Genomic DNA, 20,559 nt, shown 5'->3' on the forward strand with positions numbered 1-20,559 from the left:
GATACAGAGAGAGAGAGAGATAGAGGGGGATACAGAGAGAGAGAGAGATAGAGGGGGATACAGAGAGAGAGAGATAGAGGGGGATACAGAGAGAGAGAGAGATAGAGGGGGATACAGAGAGAGAGATAGAGGGGGATACAGAGAGAGAGATAGAGGGGGATACAGAGAGAGAGAGAGATAGAGGGGGATACAGAGAGAGAGATAGAGGGGGATACAGAGAGAGAGATAGAGGGGGATACAGAGAGAGAGAGATAGAGGGGGGATACAGAGAGAGATAGAGGGGGATACAGAGAAAGAGAGAGACAGAGGGGGGATACAGAGAGAGAGAGAGAGATAGAGGGGGATACAGAGAGAGAGATAGAGGGGGATACAGAGAGAGAGATAGAGGGGGATACAGAGAGAGAGAGAGAAAGAGGGGGGATACAGAGAGAGAGAGATAGAGGGGGATACAGAGAGAGAGATAGAGGGGGATACAGAGAGAGAGAGATAGAGGGGGGATACAGAGAGAGAGAGAGAGATAGAGGGGGATACAGAGAGAGAGATAGAGGGGGATACAGAGAGAGAGAGGGAGGGAGGGAGGGAGGGAGGGAGGGAGGGAGGGAGGGAGGGAGGGAGGGAGGGAGGGAGGGAGGGAGGGAGGGAGGGAGGGGGAGAGAGAGAGATACATTTATCTGGACACACACACACAGAGAAAGACAGACAGGGGAATTCACATAGGCAGCACGGTCCTGAGGTGTGTTGATCACCTGCTATCACCCGAGACCAGCAGGTGGAACTAATAAATATAATGGGAAACAATGGGGAAATATATGGCATAACACACAGTGCCACTGGCCCCAATAACATGTCCTTGACTTGATTATTTTACAGCACTCCTTAGGTAATCATATGAATAATTATTTGACCAATACAAAAGCTGTTATACACCTTATTTAGACTGTTATAAAGCTCATTTTGACTGTTATAAACATTATTTAGACTGTTATAAACATTATTTAGACTGTTATAAACATTATTTAGACTGTTATAAACCTTATTTTGACTGTTATAAAGCCCATTTAGACTGTTATAAACCTTATTTAGACTGTTATAAACATTATTTAGACTGTTATAAACATTATTTAGACTGTAATAAACCTTATTTTGACTGTTATAAACATTACTTTGACTGTTATAAACATTATTTAGACCGTTCTAAAGATTATTTCGGCTGTTATACAGCTTCTGTTTTGTTTACATGTTTAACTCATTCTTATAACTCGTGTTTCCTAGCCACCGTGCTTCTACACCTGTATGAATGTAGTCCTGATGTCTGCTCATCACTTCCCTCCCCGGAGGTTCTAGAACCGTGACTAGTAGGTGATTCTACACCTGTCTGAATGTAGTCCTGATGTCTGATGAACCGTGACTAGTAGGTGCTTCTACACCTGTCTGAATGTAGTCCTGATGTCTGATGAACCGTGACTAGTAGGTGCTTCTACACCTGTCTGAATGTAGTCCTGATGTCTGATGAACCGTGACTAGTAGGTGCTTCTACACCTGTATGAATGTAGTCCTGATGTCTGCTCATCACTTCCCTCCCCGGAGGTTCTAGAACCGTGACTAGTAGGTGCTTCTACACCTGTCTGAATGTAGTCCTGATGTCTGATGAACCGTGACTAGTAGGTGCTTCTACACCTGTCTGAATGTAGTCCTGATGTCTGCTCATCACTTCCCTCCCCGGAGGTTCTAGAACCGTGACTATGGTGTGACTAGAGGTTGTGGCTTCCCCCAGTCACACCATAGTTTGACCTAAGACAGAGGTTGTGGCTTCCCCCAGTCACACCATAGTTTGACCTAAGACAGAGGTTGTGGCTTCCCGCAGTCACACCATAGTTTGACCTAAGACAGAGGTTGTGGCTTCCCCCAGTCATACCATAGTTTGACCTAAGACAGAGGTTGTGGCTTCCCCCAGTCACACCATAGTTTGACCTAAGACAGAGGTTGTGGCTTCCCCCAGTCACACCATAGTTTGACCTAAGACAGAGGTTGTGGCTTCCCCCAGTCACACCATAGTGATGACAGTCAGCAAAGAGTTTTATCCTGACAGTCAAAGTATCACCATTAAGTAATAAGACAATCTAATCAATAAATCCTAATAATCAGTTATTAGAGGCCTTATCGCGGGACATTACAGGGAAAGGCCTCACCGTCACTACCTGGTGGTGCTAGTCTCTATATTACAGACTCCTCACCGTCACTACCTGGGGGTGCTAGTCTCTATATTACAGGGAAAGGCCTCACCGTCACTACCTGGTGGTGCTAGTCTCTATATTACAGACTCCTCACCGTCACTACCTGGTGGTGCTAGTCTCTATATTACAGAATCCTCAACGTCACTACCTGGTGGTTCTAGTCTCTATATTACAGGGAAAGGCCTCACAATCAATACCTGGTGGTGCTAGTCTCTATATTACAGGGAAAGGCCTCACAATCACTACCTGGTGGTGCTAGTCTCTATATTACAGGGAAAGGCCTCACAATCACTACCTGGTGGTGCTAGTCTCTATATTACAGACTCCTCACCGTCACTACCTGGGGGTGCTAGTCTCTATATTACAGACTCCTGACAGTCACTACCTGGTGGTGCTATTCTCTATATTACAGACTCCTCACCGTCACTACCTGGTGGTGCTAGTCTCTATATTACAGACTCCTGACAGTCACTACCTGGTGGTGCTAGTCTCTATATTACAGACTCCTCACAGTCACTACCTGGTGGTGCTAGTCTCTATATTACAGACTCCTCACCGTCACTACCTGGTGGTGCTAGTCTCTATATTAAAGACTCCTGACAATCACTACCTGGTGGTGCTAGTCTCCTCAGTCACTACCTGGCGGTGCTAGTCTCCTCAGTCAATACCTGGTGGTGCTAGTCTCCTCAGTCACTACCTGGCAGTGCTAGTCTCCTCAGTCACTACCTGGCGGTGCTAGTCTCCTCAGTCACTACCTGGTGGTGCTAGTCTTCTCAGTCACTACCTGGCGGTGCTAGTCTCCTCAGTCACTACCTGGTGGTGCTGTGTAGAAAGGATAATGGACCTATATTCATGCATTTCCAGATTGCTAATAATCACTAGACAGTCAGGGAGCAATGCACATTCCAAAAACTATGAATGGAGGTCTATTTAGTGCAAATTTTGACGGCAAGGAAATATAACCACTTTTGAGTGCGGTCCTCCGGACCTCGTTGACGACCGATGGCGCCTCTCGGGACAAAATGAGTTTGACACCTCTGATCTAATGGTTAAGTTTAGGGATTGGAAATGAAAGCTTATCCTCTGTCTTTAGCTAGCGGTGAAATACATCTGTAGCTAGCGGGTGAAATACATCTGTAGCTAGCGGGTGAAATACATCTGTAGCTAGCGGGTGAAATACATCTGTAGCTAGCGGGTGAAATACATCTGTAGCTAGCGGGTGAAATACATCTGTAGCTAGCTGGTGAAATACATCTGTAGCTAGAGGGTGAAATACATCTGTAACTAGCGGGTGAAATACATCTGTAGCTAGCGGGTGAAATACATCTGTAGCTAGCTGGTGAAATACATCTGTAGCTAGCGGGTGAAATACATCTGTAGCTAGCGGGTGAAATACATCTGTAGCTAGAGGGTGAAATACATCTGTAGCTAGAGGGTGAAATACATCTGTAGCTAGAGGGTGAAATACATCTGTAGCTAGCGGGTGAAATACATCTGTAGCTAGCGGGTGAAATACATCTGTAGCTAGCGGGTGAAATACATCTGTAGCTAGCGGGTGAAATACATCTGTAGCTAGCGGGTGAAATACATCTGTAGCTAGAGGGTGAAATACATCTGTAGCTAGAGGGTGAAATACATCTGTAGCTAGCGGGTGAAATACATCTGTAGCTAGAGGGTGAAATACATCTGTAGCTAGTGGGTGAAATACATCTGTAGCTAGAGGGTGAAATACATCTGTAGCTAGCGGGTGAAATACATCTGTAGCTAGCTGGTGAAATACATCTGTAGCTAGCGGGTGAAATACATCTGTAGCTAGCGGGTGAAATACATCTGTAGCTAGAGGGTGAAATACATCTGTAGCTAGAGGGTGAAATACATCTGTAGCTAGAGGGTGAAATACATCTGTAGCTAGCGGGTGAAATACATCTGTAGCTAGCGGGTGAAATACATCTGTAGCTAGAGGGTGAAATACATCTGTAGCTAGAGGGTGAAATACATCTGTAGCTAGCGGGTGAAATACATCTGTAGCTAGAGGGTGAAATACATCTGTAGCTAGTGGGTGAAATACATCTGTAGCTAGCGGGTGAAATACATCTGTAGCTAGAGGGTGAAATACATCTGAAAGAGGGTCTATTCAGGTGGGTGCAACGTTAAAAATCTAAACTTTACATGTTCAGGTATAGAAATGTGTTGTGTAGATAGATCAGGTACGAGTGTTTTGTCATGCAGAACTAACTTGAAGGTACTGTGAGAGCCTTGTCTGAACGGGATGGTATGCTGGCTCACTCACACCACCTGCTGGATTTATGATGTTACTACACCCTGTGTCCTAGATGCAGTATCAAATCCTCTCACACATTTCACTGCTATTCTGATGTTGTTGTTCCAGACAATATTGAGTCCTACGGATGTGCTCTGTTTAACTATCTAGTACTGGATTGGTCAAGTTAGCCTGGAGGCCTGCGGATGTGCACTGTTTCACCATCTAGTATTGTATTGGTCAAGTTAGCCTGGAGGCCTGCGGAAGTGCACTGTTTCACCATCTACTACTGGATTGGTCAAGTTAGCCTGGAGGCCTACTGATGTGCACTGTTTCACCCTCTAGTACTGTATTGGTCAAGTTAGCCTGGAGGCCTACTGATGTGCACTGTTTCACCCTCTAGTACTGTATTGGTCAAGTTAGCCTGGAGGCCTACTGATGTGCACTGTTTCACCCTCTAGTACTGTATTGGTCAAGTTAGCCTGGAGGCCTACTGATGTGCACTGTTTCACCCTCTAGTACTGTATTGGTCAAGTTAGCCTGGAGTCTCACTGATGTGCACTGTTTCACCCTCTAGTACTGTATTGGTCAAGTTAGCCTGGAGGCCTACTGATGTGCACTGTTTCACCCTCTAGTACTGTATTGGTCAAGTTAGCCTGGAGTCTCACTGATGTGCACTGTTTCACCCTCTAGTACTGTATTGGTCAAGTTAGCCTGGAGTCTCACTGATGTGCACTGTTTCACCCTCTAGTACTGTATTGGTCAAGTTAGCCTGGAGTCTCACTGATGTGCACTGTTTCACCCTCTAGTACTGTATTGGTCAAGTTAGCCTGGAGTCTCACTGATGTGCACTGTTTCACCCTCTAGTACTGTATTGGTCAAGTTAGCCTGGAGTCTCACTGATGTGCACTGTTTCACCCTCTAGTACTGTATTGGTCAAGTTAGCCTGGAGTCTCACTGATGTGCACTGTTTCACCCTCTAGTACTGTATTGGTCAAGTTAGCCTGGAGTCTCACTGATGTGCACTGTTTCACCCTCTAGTACTGTATTGGTCAAGTTAGCCTGGAGTCTCACTGATGTGCACTGTTTCACCCTCTAGTACTGTATTGGTCAAGTTAGCCTGGAGTCTCACTGATGTGCACTGTTTCACCCTCTAGTACTGTATTGGTCAAGTTAGCCTGGAGTCTCACTGATGTGCACTGTTTCACCCTCTAGTACTGTATTGGTCAAGTTAGCCTGGAGTCTCACTGATGTGCTCTGTTTCACCCTCTAGTAAAATATCATGAGATTAAAGTAGATGTTGAAAACTGAGGCCAGGTGTGCCTTTGTAGAAGACATGAATCAGGATCATGGTTTGGTTATGAGGTAGCCCTGCCCAAATAAGGACATTGGTCAATGGTACATATTGGTTGGGGTGAGATAGGCCTTTATAGATGTCAGGCTTATAGTCGTGAACCCCCGATTCTCCCACGGGAGAAAACCAACGTCTTCACCAATGAGACCCAAGAGGAAATGTCCTTATTTGGGCAGGGCTAACTCATAACTCAGACCACGAGCCTGATTCATGTCTTCTACACAGGCATACCTGGCCTGTAGGTCTACACCACCTTGTGAAGTAACACAGGTTTATGTAATATGACCTATAGTGAATCATTGCGCAATATAAATGTATGGTGTCGTATCTCTATGCTGTCATTGCTATAATAAGCCTTGTCATGTTCAGGATAAATTATAACTTCAATCTTCTCTCATATTTCATTAATGTTCTGTATCATGTTGATTAATAAACTGTGGAAACTTCTTTTTTGATTTAAAAAAAATCATTTTAACTTGACATGGATCTGATTGAAGATACTTCTTCCTCTCTCTATGGTCTTTTCTCATTTGGGGAAAAAGTCCGTCCTCCGTCCTCTCTCCTCCGTCCTCCTCCGTCCTCTCTCCTCCGCCCTCTCTCCTCCGCCCTCTCCTCCGTCCTCTCTCCTCCGTCCTCTCTCCTCAGTCCTCTCTCTTCAGTCCTCTCTCTTCAGTCCGTCCTCCGTCCTCCTCCTCCGTCCTCTCTCCTCCGTCCTCTCTTCCGTCCTCTCTCCTCCGCCCTCTCTCTTCCGTCCTCTCTCCTCCGTCCTCTCTCCTCAGTCCTCTCTCTTCAGTCCTCTCTCCTCCGTCCTCTCTCCTCCGTCCTCTCTCTATCCTCCGCCCTCTCTCCTCCGTCCTCCCTCCGTCCTCTCTCCTCAGTCCTCTCTTCAGTCAACTCCTCCGTCCTCCCTCCGTCCTCTCTCCTCCGTCTCTTCTCCGCCCCTTCTCCTCTCTCCTCTCCTCCGTCCTCTCTCCTCCGTCCTCTCTCCTCCGTCCTCTTCCGTCCTCTCTCCTCCGTCCTCTCTCCTCCGTCCTCTCTCCTCCGTCCTCTCTTCCGTCCTCTCTCCTCCGCCCTCTCTCTTCCGTCCTCTCTCCTCCGTCCTCTCTCCTCCGTCCTCTCTCCTCCGTCCTCTCTCCTCCGTCCTCTCTCCTCCGTCCTCTCTCTTCAGTCCTCTCTCCTCCATCCTCTCTCCTCCGTCTTCTATCCTCCGCCCTCTCTCCTCAGTCCTCTCTCTTCCGTCCTCTCTCCTCCGTCCTCTCTCCTCAGTCCTCTCTCTTCAGTCCTCTCTCCTCCGTCCTCTATCCTCCGCCCTCTCTCCTCAGTCCTCTCTCCTCCGCCCTCTCTCCTCAGTCCTCTCTCCTCCGCCCTCTCTCCTCCGTCCTCTATCCTCCGCCCTCTCTCCTCAGTCCTCTCTCCTCCGTCCTCTCTCCTCCGTCCTCTCTCTTCAGTCCTCTCTCCTCCATCCTCTCTCCTCCGTCCTCTATCCTCCCCCCTCTCTCCTCAGTCCTCTCTCTTCCGTCCTCTCTCCTCCGTCCTCTCTCCTCAGTCTTCTCTCTTCAGTCCTCTCTCCTCCGTCCTCTATCCTCCGCCCTCTCTCCTCAGTCCTCTCTCCTCCGCCCTCTCTCCTCAGTCCTCTCTCCTCCGCCCTCTCTCCTCCGTCCTCTCTCCTCCGCCCTCTCTCCTCCGCCCTCTCTCCTCAGTCCCCTCTCCTCCGCCCTCTCTCCTCAGTCCTCTCTCTTCCGTCCTCTCTCCTCCGTGACCCGGAAACCGATAAGTGGTTGAGGAGTTGTCAGTTCATTAGTAGGTCGAACGGAAGACTTATCCTCCCCTCCTCGATAGTCACCTTTCACTGAGGAAAGTCATGTGTGTCCTATCTGAGTCCTTCACAGAAGAGTTTTGATATCTCCTCCACACACCCTTTTAATCAGCTGTTGTTTTGTCTGAGGAGAAAAGCATACAGACATGTAAAAACAACTTATAGTTTTATCTAGAAAATAAAATCAAATAAATTATTTTTTAAAATACTTTTATTTTTACTAGGCAAGTCAGATAAGAACAAATTATTATTTTCAATGATGGGGCAGAAGGACAGATTTGTACCTCATCAGCTCAGGGATTTGAACTTGCAACCTTCTGGTTACTAGTCCAACACTCTAACCACTGGGCTACCCTGCCACCTCTACACTCTAACCACTAGGCTACCCTGCCTCCTCTACACTCTAACCACTAGGCTACCCTGCTGCCTCTACGCTCTAACCACTAGGCTACCCTGCCTCCTCTACACTCTAACCGCTAGGCTACTCTGCCTCCTCTACACTCTAACCACTAGTCTACCCTACCTCCTCTACACTCTAACCACTAGGCTACCCTGCCACCTCTACACTCTAACCACTAGGCTACCCTACCTGCTCTACACTCTAACCACTAGGCTGCCCCTGCCACCTCCACCTCTACACTCTAACCACTAGGCTACCCTGCCACCTCTACACTCTAACCACTAGGCTACCTGCCACCTCTACACTCTAACCACTAGGCTACCCTGCCACCTCTACACTCTAACCACTAGGCTACCCTGCCACCTCTACACTCTAACCACTAGGCTACCTGCCGCCCTCTACACTCTAACCACTAGGCTACCCTACCTCCTCTACACTCTAACCACTAGGCTACCCTGCCACCTTGCACTTTATGCATTTATTTATGCATTTATTTCGGGATCCACCGCTTGTAGACGTCATCTGCCTGATGAAGCGCGAGTGGAGGAGGAGTCTCATTTCATACAAGCTCATTTTGTTTCCTCCCCTCACCGCCTCTCCACGATTATTCAAAAGGAGGCCAGATAATGTAGGAGTTGAGCAAATCAAATTGAGAAAAGACCTCTGACTTCCTGGTTAAATTACCCCAAAATTCTAAATAAAAATCCTGGGGTTAAAAAATTGGACAGATTTAGAACTTGATCATCGTCAAGCTAATTTCACTGAGTGCCGAGTGTGTGCGGGTTTTCGCTCCTTCCTTGCACTTGATTGTCAAATTAAGGTCACTAATTAGTTATTGATTGGTGAAGAGGAGAACACAGGGAGTGAACTGCTACACTTGATGCCAAGTCGAGACAGACAAGAGGACAGAGGAACTAGAGAGTGCAGATCTGGGGTCTGTCTTTGGGCAAAGAGGAATGCACTTTTTACATCTAAATGTGCTGGGACTACACACCACTGGGACTGAGACTACAGACCACAAGGACTACACACCACTAGGACTGAGATTACACACCAATAAGATTGAGATTACACACCACCAGGACTAAATAAAATTGTTTTTTAAATAGATTCGACATTTTAAAAGCGTGGAAGAAAAGCAAAACTTAGATAAATCTCCTGATATATGAATCAAATCAAATCAAATCAAATTTTATTTGTCACATACACATGGTTAGCAGATGTTAATGCGAGTGTAGCGAAATGCTTGTGCTTCTAGTTCCGACAATGCAGTGATAACCAACAAGTAATCTAACTAACAATTCCAAAACTACTGTCTTATACACAGTGTAAGGGGATAAGGAACATGTACATAAGGATATATGAATGAGTGATGGTACAGAATCTCAACACAACTCAAGAATCAACACTGCTACGACCATCAAGGACATATCAAATTAAGATTACTTTTTACATCAAGATCAGGGGAGAGCGCGAACGCAGTCCCCCACTACCATAAATTATGCAATCGAGATTTCCACATTTGAGAAATTCGCAGGGGTCAGCACAGCCGGAGTGCAATGGCTGAGCCTCGCCCTGGGTGAACCGCCTTCTTGATCACGGTGTCTCCCTTGCCAGGTAAGTATGAGTTGTACACGTTGGTAGAGGAGGAGTCATTCTAGGACAAAGGTGTTTGACTCACGGTTACCACTTCTACTACTGATAATACCACATCATATTGAACAGGGTTTAATGATGTTTACGACTACAGTTGCGGACAAGGCGACGGAAAAGCAATACATTTTGTTTTACTGTATTATTTCACGGACCTGACACTCTTCCCATCATGCAACACGGTAAAATTATAAACACATTGAATATGTTCTCTCAATGTCGGTCTGGTTACACACAAGTAGGCGATGTACCAAAATGCTGAAATCACATTCGTGCACACAGCCAACCGAAAGACACCACTTATTCCTGGTGTTTTGTAGCGTTCCAGACGTTGTAGGAATAGTTTCATCACGCTTGTTTTCTGCTCTCAGTAAAATATGATTCCACCATCGACCACAGGGTGGCATACGACCCACAGATATGGAGGAGAAACAGTAGCCTACTACTTAATCAACAAAAAGACACAGTAGTAGCTACTGGGGGGTGTGCTGACATGGCCATACTCGTATTTGTAAATTTACAGTTGATAGTCAGATGGGATGAAAATTGAATCATTTTAACATGTCTAAATAGATATTGGCAAAATACCTTCCTACACGTTCTCAAAGTGGGTTGTAATGTCAGTGGGTTGTAAATGTCAGTAGGTTGTACTGTCAGTGGGTTGTAATGTCAGTGGGTTGTACTGTCAGTGGGTTGTATTGTCAGTGGGTTGTATTGTCAGTGGGTTGTATTGTCAGTGGGTTGTAATGTCAGTGGGTTGTATTGTCAGTGGGTTGTACTGTCAGTGGGTTGTATTGTCAGTGGGTTGTACTGTCAGTGGGTTGTACTGTCAGTGGGTTGTATTGTCAGTGGGTTGTACTGTCAGTGGGTTGTACCTTCAGTGGGTTGTACTGTCAGTGGGTTGTATTGTCAGTGGGTTGTACTGTCAGTGGGTTGTACTGTCATGGGTTGTAATGTCAGTGGGTTGTACTGTCAGTGGGTTGTACTGTCAGTGGGTTGTAATGTCAGTGGGTTGTACTGTCAGTGGGTTGTACTGTCAGTGGGTTGTATTGTCAGTGGGTTGTACTGTCAGTGGGTTGTACTGTCAGTGGGTTGTACTGTCAGTGGGTTGTATTGTCAGTGGGTTGTACTGTCAGTGGGTTGTACTGTCAGTGGGTTGTATTGTCAGTGGGTTGTACTGTCAGTGGGTTGTACTGTCAGTGGGTTGTACTGTCAGTGGGTTGTACTGTCAGTGGGTTGTATTGTCAGTGGGTTGTACTGTCAGTGGATCTGTATACATCTGGCCCCTCCTCCAGGCGAGCTTCAATGCCATTACAACTCTCCTTCTGTGGCTTCCAACTGCTCTTAAACGCAGGGGGAACTAAATGCATGCTATTCAACCGATCTCTGCCCGTATCTGCTCTCCCGTTCAGCATCACTACTCTGGACGGCTCTGATTTAGAATACGTGGACAACTACAAATACCTAGGTGTCTGGTTAGACTGAAAACTCTCCTTCCAGACTCACATTAAGCAGCTCCAATCCAAAATTAAATCTAGAATTGACTTCCTATATCGCAACAAAGCATCCTTCACTCATGCTGCCAAACATACCCTCGTAAAACTGACCATCCTACCGATCCTCGACTTCGGTGATGTCATCTATAAAATAGCCTCCAACACTCTACTCAACAAACTGGATGCAGTCTATCACAGTGCCATCCGTTTTGTCACCAAAGCCACATATACTACCCACCATTGCGACCTGTACGCTCTCGTTGGTTGGCCCTCGCTTCAAACTCGTTGCCAAACCCACTGGCTACAGGTTATCTACAGGTCTCTGCTAGGTAAAGCCCCAACTTATCTCAGCTCACTGGTCACCATAGCAGCACCCACCCATAGCACGCGCTCCAGCAGGTATATCTCACTGGTCACTCCCCAAAGCCAATTCCTCCTTTAGTCGTCTTTCCTTCCAGTTCTCTGCTGCCAATGACTGGAACGAACTGCAAAAATCTCTGAAGTTGGAGACTCACATCTCCCTCACTAGCTTTAAGCACCAGCTGTCAGAGCAGCTCACAGATCACCATACAGTATTTATTTATTTATCTTGCTCCTTTGCACCCCAGTATCTCTACTTGCACATTCATCTTCTGCACATCTACCATTCCAGTCTTTCAATTGTTATATTGTAATTACTTCTCCACCATGGCCTATTTATTGCCCTATGTCTCCTTTCTTACCTCATTTGCACTCACTGTAGATAGACTTTTTATTTATTTTGTTCTACTGTCTTATTGACTGTTTCATTTGATTTGATGACTGTGTGTTTTGTTTATTCCATGTGTAACTCTGTGTTGTTGTATGTGTCGAATTGCTATGCTTTATCTTGGCCAGGTCTCAGTTGCAAATGAGAACTTGTTCTCAACTAGCCTACCTGGTTAAATAAAGGTGAAATAAAAAAATAAATTTGCCGAGTTACATGAACACATTTTAAAACTATGTCGATCGTTATGTTACAATGAGCAGTAATATTTTGTTTATTGTGGGTTTAAATTACAAACTGTCATATAAATGACTTAATTATCTAGCAAATAAAAGACCTCAATCCAGATTACGTCTGAGGACGCAAAAAGTAGGCCTTTATCAGAAACAAAAATGTATCTCTGAGACGTTAGTATATCTTTTAAATAGACCCTAAATTCTATATACATTCATCTGATACGGGAAAAAATGTAGGAAAGCATCCCGATAATATCTGTTCCTTCTTTATTTTTAACATCAAGATCAGGGGAGAGCGCGAACGCAGTCCCCCACTACCATAAATTATGCAATCGAGATTTCCACATTTGAGAAATTCGCAGGGGTCAGCACAGCCGGAGTGCAATGGCTGAGCCTCGCCCTGGGTGAACCGCCTTCTTGATCACGGTGTCTCCCTTGCCAGGTAAGTATGAGTTGTACACGTTGGTAGAGGAGGAGTCATTCTAGGACAAAGGTGTTTGACTCACGGTTACCACTTATACTACTGATATACCACATCATATTGAACCAGGTTTAATGATGTTTACGAATACAATTGCGGACAAGGCAAATGAAAAGCGATGCACTTTGTTTTACTATATTATATCACTGCCCGACTGTTTTCCCATCATGCAACACGGTAGAAATTCTATATACATGAATTTATTTTCTAAATGTCCGTCTATATTATCACATTCATTGGTGAACAACTGTAGCCTAATATATTTGACAGTATTCAGAGATCGCAAGTAAACAATTCAACTTGAAAACAAATGGGGGAATGTTTATCCGACTGGTCGCTCTGGAGACAAAAGCAGATGACGTCAGACGTATGGAAGACATGTGACTTGAGCTCGTAGGAAGAGGAAGGAGACAGCGCTGCTTCTATGTGACGAACAGGCGTCACATAGATTAAATATTAAATATATATATATTGTTCCTGATTGCTTGGTAGAGTGTAAACAACACAAAATAAATTATAGGTGCACCAGAGAGTTGACGTGTACTAATGATTTTCAATATATATATATTATTTAGGCCATTGTATACTGTAGGCTAATTATTCAAGAGAATGCTTGAATGTATTTAAATGCAGGACTAGTAGGCTGTGTGATGAAATTAAGTAATAGTAAGGACTAATGGATAACAGGCCAGAAAGCTGAACGACACCAGCATAATGACATACGAGAGAGTCTGCTCCAATGAAGAACAACAAATGGTACAGGTCTTTTATAAAGGGCTACAGCAAAGCAAAATAAAAAGAAGTGTCAATAAGTTATAAGGTCATTAGGGTCACATGATCAAGGTGTGTGGGGGGTAATTTCTTGGTCAACAATCTACACAAACTACACTAATGTCAAATAATATATATATATATATAATTTCTATCTAAATATATATATATATTTAGAATATATTTAGATCGAAATTAAATACGTAAAATAGTGTTTCCATAATTATTCAGCCCCCTGAGTCAATACTGAGAAACACCTTTGGCAGTCATTACAGCTGGGAGTCTTCTTGGGTAAGTCTCTAGGAGTCATTACAGCGGGGAGTCTTCTTGGGTAAGTCTCTAGGAGTCATTACAGCTGGGAGTCTTCTTGGGTAAGTCTCTAAGAGTCATTACAGCGGGGAGTCTTCTTGGGTAAGTCTCTAAGAGTCATTACAGCGGGGAGTCTTCTTGGGTAAGTCTCTAAGAGTCATTACAGCTGGGAGTCTTCTTGGGTAAGTCTCTAAGAGTCATTACAGCTGGGAGTCTTCTTGGGTAAGTCTCTAAGAGCTTTACACACCTGGATTGTACAATATTAGCCCATTATTATTTTCATAATTCTTCAAGCTCTTGTCATGGTAACGGCCGTAATGCAATAACAAAACATAATGCTACTTTTAACAATGATAGTAATAACACTATTAATTCATAATATATATTTGTATATTTGTCATTGATCAAGAAACTTGTGCTATTGTGCTATTTGTCCTCTCTTTGTTGCTATGTTTTTATTGTTACTCATCAAACCTCGACTGAGTGAGCCAATCAAACCTTTTGTTTGTATTCAATATCTGACACTTGCGCCTCTATTCAATATCTGACACTATCACCTCTATTCAATATCTGACACTATCACCTCTATTCAATATCTGACACTACCTCCTCTATTCAATATCTGACACTATCACCTCTATTCAATATCTGACACTATCACCTCTATTCAATATCTGACACTACCACCTCTATTCAATATCTGACACTATCACCTCTATTCAATATCTGACACTACCACCTCTATTCAATATCTGACACTACCACCTCTATTCAATATCTGACACTATCACCTCTATTCAATATCTGACACTACCACCTCTATTCAATATCTGACACTACCACCTCTATTCAATATCTGACACTATCTCTATTCAATATCTGACACTATCACCTCTATTCAATATCTGACACTTGCGCCTCTATTCAATATCTGACACTATCACCTCTATTCAATATCTGACACTTGCGCCTCTATTCAATATCTGACACTATCACCTCTATTCAATATCTGACACTATCACCTCTATTCAATATCTGACACTATCACCTCTATTCAATATCTGACACTTGCGCCTCTATTCAATATCTGACACTATCACCTCTATTCAATATCTGACACTATCACCTCTATTCAATATCTGACACTATCACCTCTATTCAATATCTGACACCAGCACCTCTATTCAATATCTGACACTATCACCTCTATTCAATATCTGACACTATCACCTCTATTCAATATCTGACACTATCACCTCTATTCAATATCTGACACTATCACCTCTATTCAATATCTGACACTATCACCTCTATTCAATATCTGACACTATCTCTATTCAATATCTGAGACTATCACCTCTATTCAATATCTGACACTACCTCCTCTATTCAATATCTGACACTATCACCTCTATTCAATATCTGACACTATCACCTCTATTCAATATCTGAAACTACCACCTCTATTCAATATCTGACACTACCACCTCTATTCAATATCTGAGACTATCACCTCTATTCAATATCTGACACTATCACCTCTATTCAATATCTGACACTATCACCTCTATTCAATATCTGACACTATCACCTCTATTCAATATCTGACACAATCTCTATTCAATATCTGACACTATCACCTCTATTCAATATCTGACACTTGCGCCTCTATTCAAGCTACAACCGAGATAGTAGAGCTGCGCATCGATTTGACTGGTGTCGTAACGCAGCCGTGTTCCTTCCTCTGACTGCCATCGTCCTCACAGAGCCCAGCCTAACTTCTCCAGACCGGCAACACTACTGCTGTACCTCGGAGTGAAGCCGCTTTTTGAGCGTCAAACCAGCAGACTAATCCAACTAGCATAACCATCACCCTGATTCCTCTGTCCCCTTTTGTTAATAATATCATCATATAGTGTAACGAGCCTGGGTTTATAAGCGTGGATAGCGAGCCCGCCTGAGTATGCTTTTGGGGCACAGTCCATAGCGAGCTGGACTTCAGGCTAGAAGGTTGAGGGTTCGAGTCCTGCTCCCTGCCTGTTTCATTACGTCTCATTTTAATATCGTTATATTTCTGTGCTACAGAAATGATCTGACAGTTCCAAACTCAATCAGAAGCTTTTCTAAATTGTATTCAAGTAGTTTAATCCATTTTATCCAAGTAGTATAATTGCCATTTGCAAGTACCTATTAAAAGTAATATATTGGAATTATTCTTTGGAGCTCTCTCACATATAGTAGGTCTACATAGCACACAGAGGTAGACAGTATAACAGTCACACGGAACAAATAAAACATGTATAACATCCTCTATGACGTCGTTGTGTTCAGCTCCAGGTTGTTTCCGCTGCACATCGCTGTTAGACACTGCGCTTCTTGTCTGTCTATAGGCTGTCTCGGCGTTGTTATTGACGACACTTGTGACGTTTTTAGTCTCACAATGGATTCTGAGGACCCCCTTTTATTATAGTGCTGTGATAATACATTTACATTTACATTTAAGTCATTTAGCAGACGCTCTTATCCAGAGCGACTTACAAATTGGTAAATGACTATTGTAGTTGGAAATGGCAGATTTGTTATGGAATATCTACATTGGCCGTACAGAGGCCCATTATCAGCAACCATCACTCCCGTATTCCAATGGCACGTTGTGTTAGCTAATCCAGGTTTATCATTTTAAAAGGCTAATTGATCATTAGAAAACCCTTTTGCAATTATGTTAGCACAGCTAAAAACTGTTCTTATGATTATAGAGGCAATAAAACTGTCCTTCTTTAGACTAGTTGAGTATCCAGAGCATCAGCATTTGTGGGTTCGTTTGCAGGCTCAAAATGGCCAGAAACAAAGACCTTTCTTCTGAAACTCATCAGTCTATTCTTGTTCTGAGAAATGAAGGCTATTCCATGCGAGAAATTGCCAAGAAACTGAAGATCTCGTACAACGCTGTGCACTACTCCCTTCACAGAACAGCGCAAATGGTCTCTAACCAGAATAGAAATAGGAGTGGGAGGCCCCGGTGCACAACTGAGCAAAAGGACAAGTACATTAGAGTGTCTAGTTTGACAAACAGACACCTCACAAGTCCTCAACTGGCAGCTTTATTAAATAGTATCCTCAAAACACAAGTCTCAACATCAACAGTGAAGAGGTGACTCTGGGATGTGGCCTTCTAGGCAGAGTTGTGAAGAAAAAGCCATATTACATTTACATTTAAGTCATTTAGCAGACGCTCTTATCCAGAGCGACTTACAAATTGGTGCATTCACCTTATGACATCCAGTGGAACAGCCACTTTACAATAGTGCATCTAAATATTTTAAGGGGGGAGGGGGGTGAGAAGGATTACTTTATCCTATCCTAAGTATTCCTTAAAGAGGTGGGGTTTCAGGTGTCTCCGGAAGGTGGTGATTGACTCCGCTGTCCTGGCGTCGTGAGGGAGTTTGTTCCACCATTGGGGAGCCAGAGCAGCGAACAGTTTTGACTGGGCTGAGCGGGAACTGTACTTCCTCAGTGGTAGGGAGACGAGCAGGCCAGAGGTGGATGAACGCAGTGCCCTTATTTGGGTGTAGGGCCTGATCAGAGCCTGGAGGTACTGAGGTGCCGTTCCCCTCACAGCTCCGTAGGCAAGCACCATGGTCTTGTAGCGGATGCGAGCTTCAACTGGAAGCCAGTGGAGAGAGCGGAGGAGCGGGGTGACGTGAGAGAACTTGGGAAGGTTGAACACTAGACGGGCTGCGGCGTTCTGGATGAGTTGTAGGGGTTTAATGGCACAGGCAGGGAGCCCAGCCAACAGCGAGTTGCAGTAATCCAGACGGGAGATGACAAGTGCCTGGATTAGGACCTGCGCCGCTTCCTGTGTGAGGCAGGGTCGTACTCTGCGGATGTTGTAGAGCATGAACCTACAGGAACGTGCCACCGTCTTGATGTTAGTTGAGAACGACAGGGTGTTGTCCAGGATCACACCAAGGTTCTTAGCGCTCTGGGAGGAGGACACAATGGAGTTACAGCATACAGCCTCCTTAATATCTGAACATATTATTTGAAAGACTGAAGACGGAGAGTTCTGCATGAAAGATGTATTTTATTATTGTCAGGGACGTGGCACACAACCATTGGTTGATGCAATGTGGCGTGTCAATTGTAGGCGGCCTCGTAGGATTTCAATGGGCTGGGCTGCAGAGGAGCTCAGCATTTCTTCCGAATCTCTCTCTCCCCCTCAGCTATACCGGTGTGTAAAGGGGTGTAAAGTTCACAATGGGAGCCGAGACTATCGCACGGTGGTAGTAGAGAGACGCGGATGAAGTGTGTATCAGTCATGCTGGTGGCTGGCAGCGACGGCAGAGCAGAGCGTGACATGCCAGTGTTTTTTTCCTGAGGGGATGTGTTCTCTTGGTCTTGGATCCGCGGAGTGATGGCAGAATGTTCCATTTATTCTATGGATCTTTCCTTCCCGTCGTATTTCTGCCACCATGGCATGATCCAGAGCAGGGCGGTGTAACTGGGTGATTCAACATCACGGTTATAGTGATCGGAAGAGAACACGGAGGATTTTGCAACAAGTGCAAGTAGGAAAACCGTCATTTCCCTTCATAATCAACGCAGTTCTCTCTGGCAGTTTTCAAGCCTCAGCAGCAGTCAATCGGAGTGTTTCTGGCTGATTTGTTCTACTGATGATGACGGTTGGCAGCTCCCTTCTGGTTTCGTTTTACAGCTCAGAGTGTCAGTGAGTAGTGCTGGTTATATAGTGACTTGTATTTCCATCCACTTACATCCACGGTTTTATCCGACCGAGGTCGTTTTATCCAGCCGGCGCGTTATATCCGACCGAGGCCGTTATATCCGACCGAGGCCGTTATATCCGACCGAGGCCGTTAATATCCGACCGAGGCCGTTATATCCGACCGAGGCCGTTAATATCCGACCGAGGCCGTTAATATCCGACCGAGGCCGTTATATCCGACCGAGGCCGTTATATCCGACCGAGGTCGTTTTATCCAGCCGGCGCGTTATATCCGACCGAGGCCGTTATATCCGACCGAGGCCGTTATATCCGACCGAGGCCGTTATATCCGACCGAGGCCGTTATATCCGACCGAGGCCGTTATATCCGACCGAGCCGTTATATCCGACCGAGGCCGTTATATCCGACCGAGGCCGTTATATCCGACCGAGGCCGATCCGACCGGCCGTTATATCCCGAGACCGAGGCCGTTATATCCGACCGAGGCCGTTATATCCGACCGAGGCCGTTAATATCCGACCGAGGCCGTTATATCCGACCGGGCCGTTAATATCCGACCGAGGCCGTTATATCCGACCGAGGCCGTTATATCCGACCGAGGCCGTTATATCCGACCGAGGCCGTTATATCCGACCGAGGCCGTTATATCCGACCGAGGCCGTTATATCCGACCGAGGCCGTTAATATCCGACCGAGGCCGTTATATCCGACCGAGGCCGTTAATATCCAACCAAGGCCGTTAATATCCAACCGAGGCTTTATATTCAACCGAGGCCGTTTTTCCAACCGAGGTTGGTTCTCAGTTTTTATTTATTTTTTAAATTCCGAATATGACTCTAGTATGCAGTGTGATATAATATTGAAATGTGGAATTAAAGACATGACTATATTCTGGTTGGTTTGTTTCCGTTTTATTCAACAAAGCACCACGTTGTACACATAAGCATACATAGATACGGTTTCGGGCTGGGATGGAAATGAGTGAACCGATTTCAAGCTTTGACAACTTTGAAATAGTAGCCAGGGGAGAAGTTCACTCTGGCACTGAGTTCGTGTAGTGGAGGCTCAGGACGGCTCTGCTTCGCGTAGAGGAAGACCCTGGAAATTGACTACACATTAAACTTGTACTTTTTTTTTGACAGTGTTATGTTTTCAAACTCATACTCTGCCTCCCTAAATGTCTATTACCTCCATGAACGAGGAGATATAATATTGAAATGTGAAATTAAAGACATGACTATATTCTGGTTGGTTTGTTTCCGTTTTTTTCAACAAAGCACCACGTTGTACACATAAGCATACATACATATATATATATTTATTTTTTTGAAAAATTATTTTTATTTCACATTCAAATACAATTACCTATTCAGTGCATAACATGGATACTTACAAACAGTATCAAAAAGTACCGTAACAATATAAGAATATCAAAACTCCTAAAAAAAAAAGTGCTGTTCTGCAGATACGGTTTCGGGCTGGGATGGAAATGAGTGAAAGGCTTCAAGCTTTGACAAGTTTAGAAATAACAGTCACGGGGAGATGTTCACTCTTACACGGTCGCTGACAGACTGAGAGTGTTTTGGATCTGGGACTATGAACGGGGCGGAGCTACCGCAGCTATCCAATCATAGCTGACTGGTACATTCCACCACGCCTCTATTATCCGAACATGACTCTAGTATGCAGCTACGGCTGAGCTATCCAACGGTGGCCGATACAGATATCCACTCCCGGCTGACTCGTCCAACCATGGCTGTATTCTGAAGTGTCCAACAGCCCATCCTATCATGTTATCTATCATAACAACAGAGAAATTACCGTCTAGTGTCCTCCTGCCAAACCTGGTTGTTGTCACACTGCCCTCTCCTGGTAGCACTGCAAAACATCACTCAATCAAATCCTGAAATAAAATATAAATCCACTTTTACCAGAAAATCACATTATTTGGGCTGAATACTTACATGAAGTGTATGGAGACTCTACATGACATAAATATGAATATATAAAATAAACTTATACGTGTTAAACCCGCCCACTGTGTTGAAACAGGAAGTACA

General features: G+C 44.7%; 2 non-coding genes across 2 annotated transcripts; both read right to left on the reverse strand.

Moving 5' to 3' along the window:
• Positions 1 to 9,525: 9,525 nt before the first annotated feature.
• LOC124025866 lies at positions 9,526 to 9,689 on the reverse strand. The gene has a single exon (XR_006837237.1). It is a non-coding gene; the product is annotated as a U1 spliceosomal RNA (small nuclear RNA).
• A 2,791-nt stretch (positions 9,690 to 12,480) lies between these two features.
• LOC124025867 lies at positions 12,481 to 12,644 on the reverse strand. The gene has a single exon (XR_006837238.1). It is a non-coding gene; the product is annotated as a U1 spliceosomal RNA (small nuclear RNA).
• Positions 12,645 to 20,559: the final 7,915 nt, after the last annotated feature.

Source organism: Oncorhynchus gorbuscha, unplaced genomic scaffold, assembly GCF_021184085.1.
Source record: "Oncorhynchus gorbuscha isolate QuinsamMale2020 ecotype Even-year unplaced genomic scaffold, OgorEven_v1.0 Un_scaffold_2493, whole genome shotgun sequence".
Classification (NCBI taxonomy): domain Eukaryota; kingdom Metazoa; phylum Chordata; class Actinopteri; order Salmoniformes; family Salmonidae; genus Oncorhynchus; species Oncorhynchus gorbuscha.